At 48.6% G+C, this 19,713-nt stretch overlaps 1 protein-coding gene across 4 annotated transcripts in view; it reads left to right on the top strand.

The window, feature by feature from the left end:
• The window catches only part of KAZN (kazrin, periplakin interacting protein), a 194,551-nt gene that overhangs the window by 2,655 nt on the left and 172,183 nt on the right, over positions 1 to 19,713 (top strand). The window contains exon 1 of one of the 4 annotated variants that reach the window (XM_077311070.1): positions 876 to 940. The exons of the other annotated variants lie outside the window; for them this stretch is intronic. The gene's annotated coding sequence lies outside the window, so the exon portion shown is untranslated. Of the gene's footprint in view, positions 1 to 875; positions 941 to 19,713 lie in introns of those variants that run through there. 4 annotated transcript variants of the gene reach the window in all.

Below are 19,713 nucleotides of genomic sequence, written 5' to 3' on the forward strand. Positions count from 1 at the left end.
GCTGCTTTTTTTCACTTGTCTATCACAAATATAAGTCCTCTGCTCAGGTCCGGGCTCCCCAAGCATTAAGCATGACGCATTGCAATACCCATGCTTTTGTCAGCTAATGGGCAATCTTAACAGGAGGCCTTCTCTGTAGCCAAGTCAGATTTTTGGGACTCCTACTTCAAGGATGTTCACCAGCTGCCCACATGGCTATTACTAAGGTGAAAAGACTCATCTAGCCTGACTTCAGAACAGGCTACACTGCTAGGGCCTCACCTACTCTCTGTGATCCTGATGCATTGTTGAAGAATCTTACCTGCTAAAGGCAGGGTCTGGTTAATTCTTCAAGAAGCCTTCCCTCTGTTGATTTAACAGCCATGGCATCGTTTCTCCCCTTGCTTAAAAAACATAAATTGGCTTATCACTAAACATAATAAAGCTCAAGTTGAGCTTCCTTACCTGCTCACTCCTTACCTGTTTGGCCCTCCTGGGGGGGGGTGCCACCAATAGAAAGAGACAGAGAGCGCTCTGCCAGTAAGAGCAGAGTTCAAATTGCACTCTGCCAACGAGAGCCAATCAGTTCAAATTGCCTGCAGACAAATCACTCCCTACCTGATTGGCCCTCCTTGGGGGGGGGGTGATGCTAATAGGGAGAAAACACTTTGCCAATGAGGTTCAATCAGTTCAAATTGCATTCTGCTGATGCCAGCCAATCAGTTCAAATTGCACTCTGCCATTGAAGGTCTGTCAGCTCAAATTGCATGCAGGCAACTCACTTCCTACCTGATTGGCTCCTGTTAGAAACATCCCCCCCCCAGCCAGGTGTGGCTTGTCCTGGTAATTTAGCCTCATTTAGGAGCTCAACCAGGAAAGACTCATAAGGGATCAGCTCTCCACCTCCAACTTCCTGCCAGTTTCAGAAGAGGAGGTAGCCTCAGAGCATGCCCTGCTGCCAGTAAGTGGTCCTGGCTTTTTTCAACTCAGGGGGTGAGGGGAAGGGGGAATGAGCTGCCCCCTGGTGCAGCCCCTGCATGCCTTCTGGAGGGGGAGGATGGGGGAGGCCCAGAAATGACTCCCGGCCAGCCCTCTGGGAGCCAGGAAAAGCCTCTGCCCTGGGAATTCTTTCTCATGTGTAAGTCATGTGAAGTTTGCCACTTGCAATCTGAGAAGGGAGGATTGTTGGGACTAATGGGTAGGGTTACTAGCTCTGGGTTAGGAAATACCTGAAGATTTAGGGGGTGGAGCCTGGAGAGGGCAGGGCTTGGGGAGGGGAGTCAAGCCACAAACCTCCAGGTGGCACCTGGAAGTCTCCCACTGTGACAGTTGATTTCCAGACAACCAAGATCACTTCCCCAGGAGAAAATGGCTGTTCTGGATGGTGGATTCTGTGGTAGGCCATCTTTTGAAGGTCCCCCCCCCCTTCCCAAAGGTAGCCCTCCCCAGGCTCTGCCTCCAAAATTTCCAGGTATTTCCCAACTCAGAGGTGGCAACCCAGAGATTCTCTTGAATTAAGTCCAGCGTGACCTACTCTGTTGCCAAAGAAACATGACCGCCACCATCAAAAAGAATCGTCACTGGACAATCGTTTATGGACAATCGTTTATGGACAATCATAAAGCCACATTTCTGTATGACCGTAGTCTTGCAGGACATTATTACGTATTTTTCATCTTATTCTTAAGACAGTTTTCGACTCCCATGACTCACTGTGGGCCATAACTTTCTGCACGCATTGGGTAATGCACTTTCAATGCACTTTAGAAGCAGATTCTCCTGTTTGGCACAGGAAAATCCAGCTGCAAAAGGACATCGAAAGTGCATTATCCAACATGTCTGAGTCCCTGGATGCGACTCCTGAATATTAAGGAGCTATCTGCATAAAAGCTTTCCATTGGATTGTGGGAGGCCAATTAGGAGACTGGGTTCAGTGGCTGCTGGGTCTTAATGCCCTTCCGGTTTTGAAGCTAGCCATGGGTCAGTTTGGAAATGGGCAAAATGTGCAGGTTTCTCTGAGGGGGCCTTCGTTGTGGTCGCATCTCTGCCAAAGCAACCTCACCGTTGGCTTTTTTGTGAATGGATAGCAGGGGCCATTCATCTCCCTCCTTGATGGAGAGGTTTAATTTAGGCAATTAATGCTCATGAGCGGTCATCATCGTCCCTGGAAATTGAAAGCAATCATCCGATTTTCGTTTTTACGATGCTCCGGTAACAAGCCAAATACACTGGGCTGATTAGATTAGGCCAGGAGAGACATACGTTTTGCTGGGTTTTGCTCTTCAGGATTGCAATCGGCTTTCGGAGAATGGCTCGTTGCCACAAATGAAATTCGGAAAGCTGAGCATCACCGTGAGCGGGTGGCTGAATCCAGAGGGCATTTAGAGGTTTCATCGGGCAGCAGTTGCTTGTATTTTAGGATACCGCTCAATGAATCCACATTAGAGGATCCAGCTCAGGGAACCCCAACCTACTAACACCTTTTCTGGTGCCACACAAGTTTTTTAAGAAAGTGGATGGGGCCAGGTAGGTCTTTTGCCCAGCAAGCCTTCTTACTGGTCACTGGAAATTTGATGGACTGTGTTAAATCCGTGGGTTCAGAGACCAGGATGCTGGGAGTTCATTTCAGCTCTTTATTGATCCCAGCTCTAAGGTACAGAGAACCAAAACTGAACTGAAGAAATCCCCTGAAAACGTCAACATATATACAGGTTAGAGCAATAGCAGACTCCTGCCAGCACATGCTATTGGCCTTCCTTCCTTCCTTCCTTCCTTCCTTCCTTCCTTCCTTCCTTCCTTCCTTCCTTCCTTCCTTCCTTCCTTCCTTCCTTCCTTCCTTCCGCCAACCAGCCAGCCAGCCATCTTGGAGTCATGCTTAAAGAGTGGCAGACTCTAATCTGGAGAGCTTGGATTGATTCCCCACTCGTCCACATGCAGCCAGCTGAGTGACCCTGGGCTAGTCACCGTTCTCTCAGAGCTGATTTTTGCACTGCAGTTCTCTTAGAGCTCTCTTAGCCCCACCTACCTCACAGGGTGTCTGGTGGGAAGAGAAGGGGAAATGTGTTTGTAAGCCACTTTGGGTATTGAAACGCGGTTTATAAAAAGCCAGCTCTTCTTTCTGCCGGCCTTCCTTCCTTCCTAAATACACTATATTTCTCTCCAATGGGGACCCAAAGCAACTCCCACCACTCTCCTCCCTTTTATCCTCACAACGACAGCCTTGCGAGGTGGGTTAGGCTGAGCGTGCGTGACTGGCTCAAGGTAACCCAGCAAGTGTCCGTGTCTTCTGTCTTCTGGCATCTGGGTCCCGATCTGAGCATCTGAATGGCCACACTGGCGAAGGAGGAGGACTGTTGTCACTTGTGTGGGCTTTGCAGCAGATGTCAGACTCTTCCTGACACTGAGTGGTGAAAAGGACCAGGAGAGGGAGGCAGAGTACAATTCGTAGCCGGGATTTGCGAGGAGACACTCTCTATGCCTTCGGCGCTCCCAGCCTCTGCATTTATTTCAGGAGAAGGAATCCTTCCGAATTAGAGATGCCAGCCTCTAGGTGGGACCTGGGGATCCCTCGGAATGGCATCTCCAGATTACAGAGATCAGAACCCAGGAGAAGGTAGACTCTGTGGCAATGCACCCCAGTCAGGTCCCTGTTCTCCATCCTGGAACAGGGATCTGACAACCCTAACCCTGCCCATCCCCCCATCCCCTGCCCTGGCGACCCTTTTCCATTATTAGACATCTACTCCCTGTTTCATTACCAACCACCGGGGCCGCTCCAGGCCAGGTTCCAGTTCTGTTTGCAGGGGAACTGATCTCTTGTCGCCTTGTGATCAGTTGTCATTCCAGGAGAGCTCCAGGCCCCAGCTGGAGGTTGGCGACCCTAGATCAAGCCAAGAGAAGGAAGGGGAAATGAGTGCTCAGCGATGGAGGCACCGAGGACAGGTTACCTGTGGACTCCCCTGTGCCTTCCTCACTGCAGCCCGTTTCATCCCAGTCCTGGGGAAGTTCCGCACTCGCACCCTTCCGCAAAATTTACTTCTTTGTTTGTCTGGGAGATGTATGATTCACTCGGCAACAAAACCACTCACCGAGGGAGTCGCAAAGCATAATCGAAACCGCAAAATCAATACCACCATTTGCAATTTAATGCCTTTTTATACGTTAGGCGCTCTTTATCTGCCAAAATCACATTATAATGCATTCATTTCAGCGGGGAAACCAGATGCAAAGAAATTTTAGAAAGCAGTCAGCTCTGCTCCGAAGCAAAGACTCCGCTGGACCAAATCGGAGCAGGGCTTTTTGTGGGGGCTGCCAAAATTCCTGCTTGAAACCCCTCCTTTCTTCCTGAAACCCAAAGCAACGATCCACAGGGTTCTCTGATCTCTTAGCCTTACAGTGGGCTGATCCAGGCAGCCTGTTTCATGTCAGCCAAGTTACTGGCATGGTTGTCCTCCAATCTCCAACCATATTCTGGGTACGTTCATGGTGGCTGGGATCCCGCCGGGCTACCCGTGCAGAGAGACGGCAGCTTGAGCCATTTGGATGCTGCTGAGTCCCACCTTCCACGGGGACTGGCTGCACCGTACAACCGAGAGAAATGTCTCAGGGCCGAAATCTGATGGGCGAAGGGGGTCCAAGAGGTGCAGACCAGTGGCCTGCATACGAAATTACAATCCTTATTATTTTTGCATCTAAGTCTCTCTGCTCCTGGAATAACCTTCCCAGTCCGGTTGGTGTTTCGGCATCTACTGCAAAGGACTTAATTTCTCTTTGTTTTTCGAACCGAGGGCTTGAGCAGCCTGGTCCACAGCCGTGTCACCTCCAAGAGCTGAAAACCATGGAAACCGGAGGATGAAAAGATCCAGCTGCTTTGATGCTGGTTTTTTTTTTTTTTCTTTAACGGTCTGAAGCCCCCACAAGTAACACCAAGGCCGGCTTTTTTCGGAACTCATTAAGATCTTGTTCTTCATCTCCAGATGCGACCCTTTTGCAAAGAAAAAAAAAAAGAGTTGAAACTGTCATGGCCCAGTGAATCGTTCCCTGAAAAACTTTCATACCTGGTCTCCCTTTTGACTCAGCTCTACCAGAATTCCCTTCGCTTTTTGCAATAAATAACGTTTCCCCAGTGGAAGCTTTTGGACTTGAAACGCACCTGGGTGCCAAAAGAGACTCTCATCCCACAGCCAGCTGCTGAAGGACCAATGGGAGCCATTTATTAATGTCTAAAAATATTTTAAGCAATAATTAGTGGGTTGCCAACCTCCAGGGGGAGGCTGGAGAGCTGATCTCCAGGAAATAGAAATCTTTCACCAGGAGAAAGCGGCTATTTTGGACTCGCTGGTGTTGTACCCCTCTGAAGCCCCTCTCCTTTCCAGAGCCCAAACCCTGCCCTCTTTAGGTTGTACCTCCCAAATCTCCAGGGGTTTCCCAACTTAAGCTGACAACCCAAATTACAACCCTCAAACAGAAAAAAAGATACAATTAGAATAACATTGGAGGCAAGTTTCAAATTGGGTAGCCATGTTGGTCTGAAGTAGCACAATCAGAGTCCAGTAGCACCTTTAAGACCAACAAAGATTTATTTGCTTGCACTCGAAAGCTCACGCCCTGAATAAATTCATGTTGGCTGGTGTACACATAAATCTCCATAAGTCTGCCCCCCACTGACCATATATCCCCCCTCTGTAAGTCCTTCCCCCCCATCATGATGTTAGCCGTTCATAGAAGCATAGAGTTGGAAGGGACCTCCAAGGTCATCTAGTCCACCCCCTGCATAATGCAGGAAACTCACAACGACCTGCCCACCCACAGAGACCCCAAGTCCATGCCCAGATGATGCCCTCACAAAACCCAGAATCATTGGCCAGTCGTGTGTGACTTTTGTCGATCCTATGGCTCAACTGTCACCAAATATCTGTCTTGCCCCGCTTCTTTTGGTTGAATAACGCTCTGGCCTGTGTCCATTTTGATAATCTCTAACTACCATCTCCTTTGTCGGCCTTGCCTCCTCCTAGATGGTGCTGGTTCTATCACACACACAAATGATCTTTTAAAAGTCTCCCCTCCCCCTTTAGAGAAGGCGCCATTTATGAAAATGTGTGTATTTAATTGATTAAATCTCAGGTGACTGATGGCTTTAATTAAGTAACAGCCCAGCCTGGACAAAGCCCTGCTCAATACCGTGTGTGCCACTTCTTGAAATCACTCCGACGTAGATGCCTTTCCGAAAAACAAGACGATTTAAAAACTCACATTCATTCTCATCGTGTTCTTTGAAAGGGTATGAAACAGCAATTCGTGCATCCGTCCAGACCAGGGGAACAATCCGCATCTCTCTATTTTGCTTCTTACCTCTTGATGGTATCTCTGACCCGGACTTGACCCCCGATCCCTGGCACATTTGCCCGTGACGGTCCCCTTTTTATTGGCTGAACGAATCCTCGTAAAAGATAATTGTGGGGGAAGATGATCTGTAACTTCCCTACGTCTAACGATTTTCGTCCTCAGAATAACAGGCACTCAATCGAACACCCTCTAATATTTCCTCGGGGGCTTTTCCGAGCCAATGCCTGTCCTGAGCTTCCAAAGGAACAAAATGAGAAAATGACTAATAAAAAAACAAAAAATCAGTATTGCCCCCTTGTTAATAACTCATCTCGCCATTTGCTGTCAGAGGAAGCAAAGCCCCCGGCCTGTATTCGAAAGCTCATCAGAAGCAACGACCTTGGTGTCGGGAGAAATTACTCAGAACAGTCTTGTAATCGCAGAGAAGAAATAGCATCCCTCTCTAGATTATCCTTTCTAGAAATCTTAATATGGGAGTCGCCGTAGAGGAGGAGCTAGAGCAGGGGGTAGTCAAACTGATCCAGATGTCCATAGTATTCGCTGGCAGGGGCTCATGGGAATTGTAGTCCATGCACATCTGGAGGGCCGCAGTTTGACTACCCCTGAGCTAGAGCATCCCAGGCAGTCAACAGGACCACTGGTTGTCCATCGATGGGGGAAATGTGCTTGTGTTAGGGGAGCGTTTTATTGCAGAGGGGATCCTTGGGAGATCCTAAATGGCAATAGGAGAGAAGCTAAGGCGCCATTCACACAAATACAAGTGGAAACGTTATGGTCAGAATGCAAGGCGATGCTTTTGTTAGACTGAGGTGCAGGCGAAGAAAAAGAAGAAGAGTTGGTTCTTATATGCCGCTTTTCCCTACCCGAAGGAGGCTCAAAGCGGCTTACAGTCGCCTTCCCATTCCTCTCCCCACAACACACACCCTGTGGGGTGGGAGAGGCTGAGAGAGCCCTGATATCACTGCTCGGTCAGAATAGTTTTATCAGTGCCGTGGCGAGCCCAAGATCCCCCAGCTGCTTGCATGTGGGGGAGCGCAGAATCGAACCTGGCATGCCAGATTAGAAGTCCGCACTCCTAAACACGACACCAAACTGGCTCTCAGTCGAGGTGTAATGGCTAGCTCCAGGTTTTCCCTAGCTCCAGGGTTCCCAACCAGGGTTCCCCGGAGGCCTGGGGCTTTGTGAGAGCTCCCCAGGGGCTCCCCAGCCTTTCCCCTATATGCTGCCTCAATGGACTTGGCCACAAGCCATTCCTGGCGTTGCCATAAAAGCAAGGAACCGGACGCTTCCATTAACCTGGGGGGTGGCGTTCTTGCGTGCGAAAGGGGGCACAGCCTGCAAGCGATTCTCAAAGAGGGGGGGAAACAGTGGTCATGGGTGACTTCAATTCCCCAGATATCTGTTGGAAGACCAACTCTGCTAAAACTCGTGCAAAATCCTAAAGAAGCCATTCGCTCCCCAGGAATTTGCAACAATCCCATGTATCTGCCTTTGTTCTTCGGCCTCTCCCAGGACACCCCCCACCAGCTCTGCTTATGCTTCCAGGCCTTTCTCAACAGGAAAAAAGTTGAGGACGGCTAAATGTAGCATCGTATACTTGAGGAGATGGGGGAAATGAGGCGCAGTTCTGCCAGAGCGTTTTAGTGAGCAATAAAACAGAATAATTTATTATAATTTTTATAATATCCTTTTCGATGAGATTGGAAGAGGCTTTATGGCCCTGCGGTATACTCAATTTTACTCCTAATAATATTGACATTACCGTAGATGTACAGCCATATTCTTAGAGGGCTTTTTTGATTTGCAGTGGGGTTTATGCTTTTATGTAGCTGATGCTGTAATAGCCAGGGTTATAATTATAATGATAGCCAGAAATGCATATGCCTGTTTTCAAGTATCCTCTAAGCCCCAAAATTCAGGAAGAAGAAGAAGAGTTGGGTTTCTTTTTTAACCTCTGCTTTTCATTACCCAAAAGCCTACTATAATTTTCCTTTCCTCCCCCACAATAGACACCCTGTGAGGCAGGTAAGGCTGAGAGAGCTCTGACAGGACAGTGCTATCAGGACTGTGACTAGCCCAGGTCACCCAGCTGCCTACGTGTGCAGGAGGAGTGGAAAATCAAGCCCAATTTGCCAGATTAGAAACTGCTGCTCTTAACCACGACCTCCAGTGAATTTAGGCCAGTCACATTCTCTCAGTCTGCCTTACCTCACAGGGTTGTTGTGAGGACAATGTATGGCAGAAATAAACAAACTGGAAACAGAGCAGAGACGATGTACATCTTGCATAAGGTTGCCAACGTCCAGGTGGCGGCTGGAAATTTCCTGGGATTGCCAAAATCAAAGGTGGAGCCTATGGCATTATCCCACACCAAAGTCCCCCCCCCCCCGGGCCAAACCCCACCCTCCTCTGGCTCCACCCCATACTCCCTAGGGTAATTGATTGCTCTGATTCTCTCAGTGTTCTCCAGCTCCTCATCCCTTTCTCCAAGACTGTGTTAACCGAGACTGGAGATTGGGTGAGCACCTGTCAGGAGGGTGTGGTTTTTAAGTCCCCAAGCAGGTAGGCGGGGGGGGGGTTGGACTGGATGCCCCTCTGTACCGTTACACTTTCTTTTAAGGCTCCTTTTATGCCAGTGAGAAGTGTGGATTCTCCATCTTTACAGATTTTTAAACAGAGGCTGGACAGCCATCTGACAGAGAGGCTGATTCTGTGAAGGTTCAAGGGGGTGGCAGGTTGCAGTGGATGAGCAATAAGGTTGTGAGTGTCCTGCAGAGTGCAGGGGGTTGGACTAGATGACCCAGGAGGTCCCTTCCAAGTCTATTAGTCTATGATTCTATGACAAGAGAAGCCGGAGATCATCTCTTTAGCCTCATCCTCACCCTCTGGGCAGCAAGACCTCCTGGGTCCAGAAGGAGAGAGGGTGACCCATTCGGAGATGGAAGCCCTCCGGCCCAAAGAGCTCCCCCAACCAGATCCTCCAATCTTGCTCTAAACAGAGGAGGGAGAGGAAGCGTCCGAATACCTAATGACAGCCGCCATGCTAGACGTTTGTCACAGCCGCTTTGCCCACGTGGCCGATCTGCCTCCAGTAGATTAAAGGCGAATCCATTTTGAAAATTCTGTCAAGGTAGCTCAGCTGCCCAGGAATGGAAAATTGCCTTCCGAGTTTGTCATTCGTAATTTCCAGCCCTGCGTAGTTAAAAGGTAATTGGATTTGAGAAATAAAAGTCACCCCAAGACTGATGGCCCATCGTGAGGGAATTAAGGAGACAGAAGGATACAAGTTGCCGGCTTTGACCGTCGGCCTACGGGGCGTAACTCCGGCAGGCAACCTTTCATTCCTTTCCAGGTCTCCTAATGAAGTCTAAATATGTGTCATCAAACTGAAGGCCCGCTTCCCCCTTGCTTGCCCTCACTGTCCTCCTCTGGCCACTGATGGAGAGCAAGACAGAAGAGGGGAGTTGGGCCATGTGGGCTTATGCAAAAAGCTGGCATCACTTCTGATGAAAAATGGAAATGATGTCATGGGACACTCTAGGATTTGCAAAATCTCTATGGTTTTGCCTTCCCGGACAGTCCCTATCCCCTGAATCTCCCCTGGGGTTGCCAACTTACGGCCTGGAAACCCTAGCTTTACATTCTCCTTTGTACGGATAGCGCGTGCCGTAAATAAGATTACGTGTCGGTTTTCGCCCTCTCTCGAATTCTGCCTCCACCCCCCCCCCCAGCCCACTAATTTAAATTGCTTGGATCCATGTCTCATTAATACTGTGTTGATGAGTAAAGCATGTGTGTGTGTGTGTGTGGGGGGGGATCCTACCACTTCTTATGTTTCTACCAAATAGGTTGCTATGGCAACTTCTCTCCCCCCCCCCTTCCCTATAGCTGTTCACGCTGATGAGCCAGCTCAGTCTAATGCCGGCCTTGTTCCCCTTTCCCAAATTAATCACACTTTAAATTAACACGCAGAGTTGTGTCATGTCAATTAATCTGCATATTAAGCGGGACATTTGCTTACCTTCGTCCCCCCCCCCTTCCCGCCTGTCCCACGGCGAGTTAATTTACTCTATGGAACGGTGGACTTTGGATGGAGCGGTCATTTTTTTCCCCCCTGCTAGTTGCGGCCGCAACGATTTTACTCCTGTGTTGGAGATAATCAATGTCCAAAATAATTGCTTCTCCTAGGACCGGAGAGGGAGCTCTCTTCTGAGATGTTTTCCGGCTGTAATGAAATGCTTTTCTGCTTCTCTGGGAAGCACCCAGTTGTGATCGTACTGCCGTGTGAGGGGGAGAAGGTGGCTAACAGGCATCTCTTTAGCGCATCTTGTTTTCGGTGCCTTTGCCTCCCGGGTGAGCGGATCTTTTCGAGGAGAGATGCCACAGGTGCTAAAATCAATGCTCGCGCAGCATTGCTCAGGAGCCATCTTGAGGAGACGCTGGAATGGAAACCCAAAATGTTGTCCACAAATGTGTGGGTGGGGCAGCTGTCGGCCAAGAAGGTAGACTGTTTCTGTGCAGGGAAGCTCCACGGTCCATCTTCTAGCTTAGCGTTCCCCTTCAGGTGGCAGCTTCGGCCGGGTAGAAATTTTTCGCCCCCTTTTCTGAGCAAACTTTCCAGCACCTTCGGCACACAGGAGCAGGCCTCTGCTGCCCTTTAGCCAAGCTGGGAAAGTAAAGCGTGACTCATTACGGTTTTCTTCCTTTGATTTACAAAGTCATTTTCCTAGGAACTCTCCTGCACAGGCAGAGATGCTTACCTTTTTGTGGAGGTGGCCCCACGATGCAGATTTTGTCATCCGCTCAAGGACTACCAAGATGCTTTTAAACATTGTAGAACCTTGACTCTTGCTCCTCATTGGTTACATATATCCTTCCCCTCTGTCCATTAAGGACAGCCTGCCAATCACAAGGAGAAGGGACCAATGGCTTTGCTTGCACAGGCTGGCTGGCAGACAGGGCTGCAAAAACCAGAATGGGCCAAGTACAGGCGGGGTGGGGGAGCCTACCCTTTAGTGATAGGAGGCAGCGTGCATACACGACATGCACACTAGATGGCGACAGAGGGGGAGAACAGAGGCAGATGTTTAAGCCCTTCTCTGCCTTACACCACTAAAGGACAAAAATACCTGCATATTTAATAAGCAGCAAGAGTGAGTCAATGAGGGCAGAGGGGCAGATCGCCCCCAGCGGGAAAGAAGACTGCTGGTTCAGGGATTTCGGCTGTGCTAATCCCTAATGCCCCTGAATGATGCCAGGAGAAGGACTGGGGCACCGTGCTGCCATTCCCCCCCTGCTGAGACCTGCCTTTTGAAGCTCACAGTCTTTTCTGTGACTGGCGCTTCCTCTCCCGTCGGGAACCCTGCTGTTTGCTTACGGTTGCCCAGTCGAGCATTTCAGCTCCGCTCATTGCAAATGCTCAGCGGCGATAAGAAATGCTTGTTTTCCCAACGCTTCCTCTGGGAGAGAAGTCTCAGGTAGATAAACAATTATTTGGATAGGCAAACGTATAATTAAGATCCTAATCAGATGTATGCAAAATGGTTATTCGACAAACTTTCTCTGGGCCTTGAAACTGATGTGGGGATGGGGGGGGCACGGGGGAACCCACAATCATATTTTGAGCGAAGGCAATATTGTTATCTTTGTAATCCCCCCTGTAATTGGGATTTAAGTCCTTCCGAGATTAGGTGAATGGTATATGCTCTGGCAATATGGCATGGAGGATCCTGCTGCCAAGGTTTCCCATCTGGTTTTGGAACAGGGGGTCTCAACCTTCCTAATCCTCCCTTTAATATGGTTCCTCCTGTTGTGGTGACCCCCAGCCATAAAATGATGCAAGGGTTCTTTCACAGAAATTAAACCGAAACTGACCAATGGCGTGAAGATCCATTGTTCATGATTGAATATAAACTGGGTTTTTCCCCAGGATTTCTCAGTTCAGTTCTGCCTCTTGTCCCACCATGCCGATTTTGCTCTTTTCTGCTGCTCCAGAGAGACAAACACTCTATCTCGATCTACCCTGCAAGGCTGTTGTGTGGATGGCGTCCCTCCCCCCTGGCCAAGCTGCTTGCCCTGCCGTGACCCCTGTGAAAGAGCCCTGATATTACCAAAGAAGACTTGGTTCTTATGTGCTACTTTTCTCTACCTGAAGGAGGTCTCAAAGTGGCTTAAAGTCAACAACAGACACCCTGTGGGGTGGGTGAGGCTGAGAGAGCCCTAATATTACTGCTTTATCAGTGCTGTGACTAGCCCAAGGTCACCCAGCTGGCTGCATGTGGGGGAGCGGGGAATCAAACCCGGCTCACCAGATTAGAAGTCCGCACTCCTAGCCACTACACCAAACCGGCTCTCAGATCAGAGCCATATAAGGAAAAGCAATTAACTCACTCAATTTTGGAATCTGATCTCCCCATTCCCATGTGTGAGGCCTTGGAGCTCTGCAATTCTACAGTGAGGTCTTGGGGGGGGGGGTCTACAGTTTCTGATTTGACCCCTGCAGTGGGAGGGGGCACTGAGCTGCCGGTCTCAACACCTGCCATGTTTCAGCAGTCACCTCTATGCCAGCTTAAACAGGGCAAAGCTTAGGAAAATTCTTTCATTTAGTTCTACAAAGCACCTTAGATGCAGATTCAACACCAAGCATCCCTTCTCGTTGGTCCAGCTGAGGACAAAACACCATGATTTCTACCTTTCCCAAGCTGTTCCAAAAGTGGACGGAGGAAGGGAGTGGTCACCTTCCACCACGTGGCGCGTTTGTTCGATGCACATCTAATTTTTTGCATGATTGCCAGGCTCCTGCTTGTCAATACAGCTCGGAATCTAATTACACCTTTGTTGAGTTCTATTGACTGCATTTCGGAGTGTTCGCTTATCCGTTTGTTTTGCTGCTGAAAGCAGGCGGCGGGGGGGGGGGGGGTTACAGCTTCTCAACAGATTTTGGACTAGGAATGTCTATCCACAGATAATTGGTGTAAAAAATTGGTTGTTGTTTTTTTTGAAGCTGCCGTGGTGCTGCATTGTGACTTTCGAACGTTGCCACCTTAAGGAAATTTGGGCGATGGCTTGCATCCTCCCATCCATGTACAGAACAAATTGGGGGGGGAGGGAACCATAACACCATGATGGGTTGAGAGGTCACTCCCAAAGATTTAACACTCTCCCCTCTGCTGGTAGGCCTTCTCAAGCCAGGTTTCGTGAAACCCTGGGATTTCTTGATGGCCCTGGAAGGGTTTCCCAAAGGGGTGGGTGTTAATTAATTTTTAATATATATATTTAATTTTGTTAAATGTTTATTGGGTGATATGAATATATATGGTCATGCTGACCTATTTCCCTCCCTCCCCAAGTGGTCAATGATGGGTATGCTTGAACCCAGCTGTGCTTCCCAGCCATATTCTGCACAATTATGCCACATCTGGGGTTTCTCAAGGCCTGAAGCTTGCTTCAAGGGTTTCTCAACAGTAAAAAAAAAATGGAGAAGGTTGTCCTGGGGAGATTTCTGGAAACGGCCTACTCTGAAAGAACATGTAATTCTGGCAGTGTCGAAACCATCTTACGTGTATTTTTTCTATTACGCCATAATTTGTGGCCAGTTTATCAACCCACTCCCGTCTAAACAACACGTATTTGACGATGAGGCTGAGATCACTTTCTAACACGCAAGCAAAAACTCTCTAGCGATCGAATCGCTTGCCAAGTTTCTACACCTGGCTATGAGGCCTTGTGATTGTAGAACAATCGGCGCTTGATGATGTAGCTTCTCTGTTTCCTTTTTTGTATGCCAACCAAGTTCTTCTGATTCTGACAGAGTTCAAGAGTGCCTGTGTGGATAGAGAACCAGATTTCCATGCAAACAACCAAGCTTGGGGTGCCCATCTTGGAGACGCTGGATCTGGGGCATTGCTATCATGCGTTGGCTACTCAACTCTCCATTCCCTGCACAACCTGGACCTTGAGAAATGGAACACTGCAGTATGAGAAACACGAGTGTATAATTCAGAATTTCCAGATTCTTGGGAGGAGGAGAATTGCAGGGCCGGAATTGTTTTTCAGCACCACGGACAGCAACCTCTCCAGTCAAGTGTGGCCCTCACCAGAACAGTACATTGTGAGTGGCCCAAACTAGCCAGAAACCATGAGTATAATGAAGGAAAATACCATTTACAACAACCAAGAATAACATTAAAGGTTCCCCGTGCCATGACCAGATGCATTTTGACCCAGAGGGTCTTCTCAACTGTAGGCCAAGTGGAAGACTGCCATTTTATCATGTGTTATTTCTTTCCCACTACCTGATCCAACCTTTCCCAACATTTTTTTTTACTATTGAGAAATCCCTGAAACATTCTTCAGGCTTCAATAAACCCCAGAAGTGGGACAATCATGTAGAACATAGGAAGCAGAGCTGTGGACACGCCCACCCAGGCCCCTCCCCTCCCCCTCTTAGGCCCATCCCAGGCCATTTTAGGAGTGGGGAACAAGTAGACATGACCATTCATGTTAAATATTAATCGGGTGATGACCATTCATGGTCACATCACCCGATTAATATTTAACACATTTAAAAAATATATATAAATACATTAAAAATCAATCCAGTCCCACCCATTAACTCCCATCAAGGAACTCCAGGGTTTCATTAAACCCTGGTTGAGAAAGCCTGACCTAATCCTTTAACTGGAGATGCTGGGGATTGAACCTGGGACGTTCTGCATGCAGAGCACATGCTCTACCACTGAGCCACGAGGCCCTTCATTCTCACCCAGCAGGGTTCCCCTCTGTTATAGATCTCCCAATGCTCTTCACTCTGCCTGCAGTACATTCTATTAATTGATGCTGTAATTAGCCTCTTTTCCTCTGAAGCGAGTGCATTAGTGACTCCCCCCCCCCCCCGTGAGATTCCCCCATCCCTGTCCCCTCATAATTTCCCTGAGTAACTATACGTAGGCATTGCATTTCTCTGGCCTGCCATTCCTCGTTTCGGAATTGCTTGCGGGGAGGGAGGTTGTCGGTGTTTCCGCAAAAATATATTCACCCGCTTCCCTGTCTGACTTTGCTCTTTGATATGACATTTCAGATATGTTTATCTGAATAAACTCTGCAGGCGTGGGCTATTCCCTGAGCTTGTGCGTTGTGTGTGGTGGGAGGTGTTGGTGGGCTTATTGGGGGAGAGGAGAGATGCCCCCGATGCTGACATCTGCAGTACTCCCCAGACTATGCAGCCTACAGGCTTCTGTGCATTCTGGCATCGCATACGTGCTAAATCATTGTTTCATAGGTGGTGAAACAAAGGCGAGGGGAATGCGTGTCGGTTAAGAGGGCCAGCTTGGAATAATGATGCAGAGGAGAAGCCTCTAATCTGGAGGTCTGATTCCCACCACCCCACTCCTCCAAGCTGAGTGACCTTGGGCTAGTCACAGTCCAGTTCGAGCTGTTCTCTCAGAGCATTTCTGTTAGAGCTCTTGCAGCCCCACCTCCCTCAAAGGGTTGTGGGGAGAGGAAAGGATTGGTGTTCGTAAGCCGCTCTGAGACTCCTTTGGGAAGTGAAAATCAGGGTATAAAATATAACTCTTCTTCGTTCGGTTGCCTTTTAACGTCTCTGTCCATCATTTCTGCTTTCTGGGTATGGGTCTGTCTCTCTGCAGCAGGGGTCCTTGGCCTTTCTGAGTCTATGGGCACCTCTGGAATTCTGACACACAGTGGCGGACACAGCCACAAAATGGCTGCCGCAGGAGGCGGAGCCAGAGGAAGGATGCAGAGGAAGGCTGAGAGTGAGGGAGAAGAGGCAGTACCTTTAAAATGCACCGTGAAAGAGGAGTGTGAGAGAGAATAAAACCAGTGTCGGTTGTGGTGGCTGCTGATGCATTATTTTAATCTTCACAGCCAATCAGATCTCCAGTGGTCCATCAGAAATTGTGCTGGGCGAAAGCTGACACTTGGCTGCCCCCACTTTCCCATAAACATACACTTGGTGGGCACCAGGACAAGTGTTCATGGGCACCCAGCACCCATGGGCACCATGTTGGGGATCCCTGGAGTAAACTGAGGACCTGAGCTTCAGGCCTTGAAAACCTGGACCACAATGCATTCCTTTGTGCCACAAGATTCCCTTTGTTTGTTTTGTTTTAATACGCGCATGCACGCCATCCACGTTCCAATTTCTCAGCCCAGCGGTTCTGACCTGCAGGTCCGTAGGTCCTCATCTGGTTTCTCCATGCCATTATTCTAAAATCTGTGGGAAATGTAGGCAGCAGCAAAGAGACGTTGAGAAAAAAACTAGCAAGATATATATCACTTGGTAGGGCTGGAAATGAAAATACCAGCTCGTTATTTTTCTGATTTACATGTGCATTAGACTGTGGGTAAGAAGGGAACCCACTACACACACACAGGCATACACACCAAGAAAGAGGGATTTTAAAATATTAAACAGCCCAGAGCCCTTACGCAAATCACGGCAAAACGTTTTGGAAATCCAGCATGCTTACGACTCTCAGCTAAGGATTAAATGACAGGGCTCCCTGCCGGTTGGATGTTTCCAAGCCATTATTTCCAAGGCAGACGTCGGGTGGTCTGCGGAAGGATCCACCTTATTTGACGCGCCCTTCCCCAAAAATGCTTCTGGAAAATAGATGACAAGGACTGCTCCTCCTCATGTGACTAGTAATTACACTGCTGCGGGGAACGCTTGTTTTAAATGAAAAGAGTTCCCATAAACATACATATTAAAAGTCAACAAGCTGAGACAATTATCTCAATTTATGCTTTGCCAGTGCCTCTGATCAGCTCAGCTTCGGAAAGAACTACGCGGGACCCCAGGGCCCCGCGTTCAGAGCAGCGCAATCCAAATTTTGCCTTCCCTCTTCATTTGGCACAGGAGCGAAGCTCTGTCCAGCTCAGTGGTCTGATGATAAAGAGCAGATTTCCTCACTGTATCATTCCCACTTTTGTTCTGCATTGCCTCTCTCTCTTCTTTCGATCCAGTTTAAGGACAAATTCAGGAATTGGAGCATGCGCAGTTAAACCTAGCTTGGTTCTCTCCCCCCCCCCCTTTCTTTCTGAGTTTCTCTTGTACATGCACGTTGGTTAAATTAGGGATCCTCAATCTTTTTCGCCTGTGAGCACCTCTGGAAATTTAGCACAGCACAGTTGCTCCCTGTTGATCATGCCCAGACAATGCACCCCCCCCCCAAAAAAAACCCAGAATCCCTGGCCAATCTAGCTTGGAGGAAATCTGCCTTAGGGGCATGTTTTGCTTTAGGATGCTTTGGGCTGATCCTGCGTTGAGTAGGGGCTTGGACTAGATGGCCTGTATGGCCCCTTCCAACTCTATAATTCTATGATTCTTTGATTCTTTGATTCTTTGATTCTATGAGCAGGGGGTTGGACTAGATGGCCTGTATGGCCCCTTCCACCTCTATGATTCTATGATTCTTATTTTAATCTTGACCACCAGTGACATATCCTTACCCCTTAAGACTTTTTTCTAGCTACTTCACGGCTACCCTTCTCCTGATTTCTTGTTTGCTGTCTATCTTTGGTTCACGATGGAGCCAAGGAACAGAAAATCTTTAACAATTTCAGTTCCTTCCTGGTCAGCCTTAAAGTGGCGTAATTCCCCGGTAGGCATCACTTTTGTCTTCCTGATGTTCGGCCGTAATCCTGTTTTGGCACTTTCCGCGGTAACCTTCCTCGGGAGCCACGATGCTGTGAGACCATTAAAAGAAATATCGACATGGGCCTGACTGACCATGGCAGGCCTTCCCTCAGACTGACATTTCATCATTGCTGGGCTGTTTTCTGACCTGCTGTGCTCTTCCTGGGGTGTTTGACAGACTGAACGTGAAATATGGATTGTCAGCTCCGAAATTTCAGATCCCGACTTTCTAGTGCCCAAAATCAAGAACCGAATCAGAACTGCTTCAAGTTCCACAGCCCTGTGAGAAATCTGTGAGGGATCCTGAGGAACATTCACCAGAGCGTTAAAATTTTACAAGCAACGGCAACAAATGCTTTATTCTTTTTAAAAATTAAACCGGAGGATAATGAGGTCTTCTTCCTCCTGACTGAATGAATTCGAGGGAGTGGGATTCATCACAATTTATTTAGATAGTTCCTTCCAGGGAAGACCCAGACTGAGTTATAACATCAGCATCTCCTCAGTTTTTTTCCTCATGACACCCTTAGTTGTTGCCTCACAGCTCCTGTTTCCTGGGAATATGGTTTAACTGTGTACGTGTTTTGTTCAATTGTTATTTTCCATTGTTTCATGCTATGTATCCTGGAAGCTTGCCCTAATGTTTTCATTGTTTCCAGCCCTTTGGGGAACCAAAGATGGGTAGAAAGGTGGCCTTAAATACATTTTAAATAAATAAACTAGAGCAATTGGCCCCACCGATTCCTAGTGGAGTGACTTAAATTGAGAGGCATTTTCTTATCTGTTTCACTTAATGTTTCTGGTAAGGACTTGGAGGAGGAGCTGGTCTCATGGCTTAAGTGCCACTCAATGCTTAACAACCACTCAGGGCAGCTGTCCCGCCCCTGAGTTCCTCTTCCTCCAACCGGCTTGCCTGTCTGTCCAGTGGCCAGCCAATCGCCTTCCATCCCCCCACCCCTGACTACCCCTCCTCCTTCCACTTCCCTCCGAGGCTCGGCGGCTGCAGATCCCTGCTGCATGAGAGCTGCCCCTGCCGGTGAGTTCCCTAACAGATGCCTGCAGGCTTTCCAGGTCCTGGGGGGAGAGAGAGGCCATCCGCAGACTTCATCCACCCCACCTCCCAGTCTAGCGCCCGTTGTATCCCTGAATGCAACAGGCTTAGCCCCTAGTCTTTAAATAGATGTATGAAATAGGTAACGTGTGGGCTTGCCCTAACATCATGTTACTTTTTAAAAATTGTATATACCCCTCTTTTCTTCCCCATCAGGGACTCCAGAGTGAAGGCATTCCATTGCTGTTTGCATTCAAGGGTTGTTATTTAAAAGCCATTCCCCATGTAATTAGTCTTTGTCAATGGCCCCAGAAATATTATATCCGATGCATCAGTTCGGCTTCAGAAAGAAGGCCAGGCTGCTTGGGAATCCCAGCTCCACCGATAACAAAAGACTCCTGCGGCACCTTCACGGCCAAGGCATTTATTACAGGAGAAGCTTGTTATTTTGATTGCTGCGAGCTAATATGGCTTCCCCGCTGGAACAAATCCGTAGAGACGTTCGCCAGCCATCCCAAGTGCCAGGTGTGACGGTGCTTTGACCCGGTAGAACACACCTGTCAGGGGAAAGCTATTTCTCCTCTTTGACGGGCCTCATTGAATTGGGGGTGGGGGGGGGGAGAGAGAGAGAGGGGTTATTCATTTCCCGACCTGAGTCATCAGGCCCTTCTTTCTTCAT

Source organism: Paroedura picta, chromosome 15 (genome assembly GCF_049243985.1).
Source record: "Paroedura picta isolate Pp20150507F chromosome 15, Ppicta_v3.0, whole genome shotgun sequence".
NCBI classification, from domain to species: Eukaryota; Metazoa; Chordata; class Lepidosauria; order Squamata; family Gekkonidae; genus Paroedura; species Paroedura picta.